Below are 4,312 nucleotides of genomic sequence, written 5' to 3'. Positions count from 1 at the left end.
GAATTTTTATGTAAGTGGGACTGAGTGGGATACCTTGAGATGACCTCATTTCCTCTTGATCCAGTAAGACGGAAAACACAGCTACACACACATCTCTCTCTCCTTCTCTCCCTTCATATTTTACACAAACTAGATCAAATTGTACCCATTGGTTCTCAACTTGTTTTCTTCACTATGTAAAACTCAAGTTAAAAAAATTGCTACTTAATATTCTTATATCCTGACTGGCTCCTACAAGTCTTATTCAGTGTTGTCTCTGTCACTCTCCCCTCCTTTTATTCTTCCCTTCAGACATTACTAAGATTTTGACAGACTTACATCTGTCACATGTACACAACACACTTTAGTTGTTCCTGCGCATCACCTCCTTTGCCTACCCTACTCCCTAGTTTCACATTTTTGTGGGTTTTGGTGCATGCAGTGCATATTTTTCCTATTACCTTCCCCTCACCCTTATTCCTTTCCTTTTATTTAATAAGCCTTCCTTCTACTTTCTTTTCATTTTTTAAAGCTTATTTATATGTATTAGGGAAAATATTCTATATTTGTCTGAGTCGGGCTTCTTGGCATGGTGATTATTTTTGCAAGTGATAAATTTTTGTTCTTTTTTATTGTTGAATAATACTGTACATGTACTATATTTTCCATATTGATTTATCCATCAATGGACATTTAGGGTGGTTCCATATCTTGGTTATTGAATGTTGTGCCACAATAAGCTGGTATGCAGGTATCCCTTTCACATGCTGATGTTAAATCTTTCAGATATATAGCAAAGACTGGAAAAAAAAGAAAAAGAAAGAAAAGTAAGGGACTAGGGAGATGGCTCAGGAGAATAAGTGCTTCCATGGCAAGTGCAAGGGCCTGAGTTCAATCCCCAGTTCTGGAAAAAAAAAAAAAAAAGAAAAGAAAAGAAAGAAAAAGAAAAGAAAAAAGATGGACTTATCTGAATCAAACAGTAGCTCTACTTATAGTTTTGGAGGGAGTTTTCATACTAATTTCCACAGCAGCTACAGTAATTTACATTCCCACCAGCAATGCAGAAAGATTCAGTGTCCCCCTTGCATCGGCAGTCTTTTTGTGTAAATTTTTGTACCTCTGTTTGAAGTCAACCTAATATTCAGAGGCCAAGTTAGTGGATCAAAAGATGTAAATACTGACGAGCTGTCCTACAAAATGTTTGTACTCACTTGCACTCTCATTCACTCATGTTTGCCCGCCTTCTGTCTAGTATTAGATGCTACATGGTTTTACATCTTTAACAATCGGATACCTGAGAAAAGTATAACTGATTTTAAAATTGCTTTATCCTAATGAGAACTGAGTCTTTTTTTATATGTTGTCTGTATCTCTTTAGTAATCTATTTAGTAATATAATGAAGATATTTATAGGTAGGGATTGCTTTCTATTCACTACAGTAAATTTTACTAAGCTTCTATTACATGTCTAGTTGACTGGAATGAATTAGGCTGAAAATAATAATGTCATTTGGTACCACAGGAGGAGGCAGAGAAAATGTAAATATCCAACATTTTAACATTAAGCTTTTCCTTGGAACAATCAGCTTTGGTTGACCCTAGCTCCTACTGAATAGAATGAAGAAGCTACAAAACACACCGATGGCTAGTTGAATAAACTGAGTTATTTAAACATTTCCTACTTTGGGGGGGGGGTTATTCAATAAATTACCTAGAGTTACATGTATTTTCCACTTGAAAACTGGAGAATATCTGCCAGAAATCAATTTTCATTTTGGGATGATTAATACTGAACTGTTCTCTCTGGAAGTATAATAATTACTATAGTATAGGAATTAAAGGGTCCAGGGAGATGGCTCAGTGGAATAAGCGCTTCCCTGGCAAGCACAAGGGTCTGAGTTCAATCCCTGGTTCTGCAAAAAAAAAAGAAATTAAAAATATACCTCAGTGACTTCTTACTATGATAGAAAATCTTCAACTCAGATCCTTTTAAAAAAATTTTAATTTTATTGAGAAACAAATATGAATGAGACAGTTTCAAAGCTAATAGGACAGTTTTGATAATCAATACATTGTACATTGTTATCTTCTTAGTGGTTATCCACAGTACAAGAAGCAGACAGATATCCTGTCCAAACACTATTAGTATACCTCCTTCTTCTCATTGAATTAAGCGAAAGTAGCTGTATATCTATCCTAACTATTCTGTATATGCAAATATAAAATGATCTCTCCTTTGTATCCTTTTTTTATTTAGTCCTGTCAGAGGTGAGTATTCTATTAGCATCTAAATACTATAGGTGTTTGAATTCAGCAAAACAATCCAACACTGTCTAGCAGTCTATAATATTAGTGGGTTATCCTCAGAAGTTGTTGACTTGAGCCTTTTACAGCTCATCATATTAATATGGCTTTACTTTATATACCTCGTTTTTATACTTTTCTGTTGGATGTTTAAGACCAAGATAGAGCAAGACCTATATAACAAGAAATGTAACTTTTGTATCTGATAAGGTCAGTCAAGTACCCTCAGGATTTATCCTGTAACCCTATACCTCAGTTTGCAGGTCCTCTGTCAGCCATGAGGATGAGTCACGGCTATTGCTTGGCCAATGTGCTCTCTGTGAAAGCCTGAGAGAATGTTTTCCTTCCATGTGACTCTCCTTAGGCACACTCTACATCACTGATCACATTGCTCTGTGGCTCCATAATCTCCTTGATCAGAAAATTTGGAGTACAACTGATGAACGGGGATCCTTGCGCTTGCCAGGGAAGTGCTTATTCTACTGAGCCATCTCTCCAGCCCCGAAACTCTTGATATTGGCCTGAAAGAATGACCCTGAACTGCCTCACTTGCTATGGGAGAAGTCTGCTATGAGAGGCATTTGCTCTGAATAAGGAACTGGGCTGTACTTATCCATTCTGATATAATTTTACATATGTCTAGTTTCAGTTCCAACTCTCTCTAAATCTCCTGTCAAAATACAGATTGTACAAAAGCTTGTAACATTAGGTTTATTCTGAGCTTTTATGTCTTCCCCCATGGACAAGCTGATTGTACACAGAAACAAACTACAAAAACTATGGCATTCCAAAACACTTGTGGTAAGTATAAAAGAATAAAAATTAAAAGTGTTGCAACCTCCACCAAACACTAGTAAAAGAAGTGTCACTAGGGCAAGAACTCAGGGGTCTTCGATCCCCTATGGCTCTAGGGACCCTGTTGGATGGGCTTCCCCAACTCATTTTACTTGGTACCTTATTTCCTGTTGTGCAGGTACTTTCCAGCCACCTGTGTCCCCTTTTCTTCTCGCTGTCCAAATCTCATTCAGTGCTGCAGGCACGTGTCCTACCCTAGCCCACTTGACAGGCTGAGGCGCCACGTTAGGACAACTGCAAAACGGTGTCTGAATTGGGAATGCATATAACAAGCCATAGATTGGGGTTCATTTATTCGAGCAATGAGGACATCCAGGCATGACATCCCTGCCCTGATTACCCCATTGTACTGCTTTTGTGCCCTCTGAGGTTGCCCTCCCTCCTGAGGACATCCTTGCCTGGCTGTTTAGGCAGGCCTCCCTCTCTCCCTATACTCTTCTATTAAATTTCCTTTTGTTTAAATCGAGAGAAACGATTTTCTTTTGCTTGCAACCAAAGGACCCGCATCACTTTTTTCTTCAGTTCATCTCAGCATCACTGGAATGAAACAGGGGCAGTATCTTTTTATTAACAACTAAAAGACCTAACCTGATAGCGTTGCCTACCACATCCTAAGGACTAACTGGAAAAACAAACAAACAAACAAACAAACAAAAAAAAAAACAATCAGTATTCCAAAGAACAGCTTTTAGTAAGATTCGATTTTTAAAGCTATTTTAAGGAGAAAGACCATATTTAATGGTATTCGACATAGACAGTATCTTAAATCTCTTGTAACTGGGAAACGTTTGGATTGAGGCCCTGAAATTTAATGGTGCACTGTGGCTGTCTGGTATTAGTGCTGAGTAACTAAGCTACCCTATAACCAAATAAATATCCTTTCTCATCGCCGGGTTTCAGGCTTGCGTCCAGCACTGAGGTGGGGGCAGGGGGTTTGGGGTGCCCCGCCTATATCTCTCCCTTACCGTGAGTGCGTCCCCAATAGCACTGGGAAATACATCATGCCAAGGCCCTCGGGTCACTAGGAACTTTGAACTTTGCAAGTTAGCTGGCTCAGGGACAAGGAAGGCGCCGGTCCTGATCCCGCCGCACCCCACGCGGGGGTCGCTGCGTCGCGGGCACGCAGTGCGGTGGGCGCGCGGGCAGTGCGCGGCGGGGATCGGCGCCCGCGGGC

The sequence above is a fragment of the Octodon degus genome, unplaced genomic scaffold, assembly GCF_000260255.1.
Source record: "Octodon degus isolate 3935 unplaced genomic scaffold, OctDeg1.0 scaffold00022, whole genome shotgun sequence".
Lineage (NCBI taxonomy): Eukaryota > Metazoa > Chordata > Mammalia > Rodentia > Octodontidae > Octodon > Octodon degus.
This window is presented reverse-complemented; position numbering follows the sequence as displayed.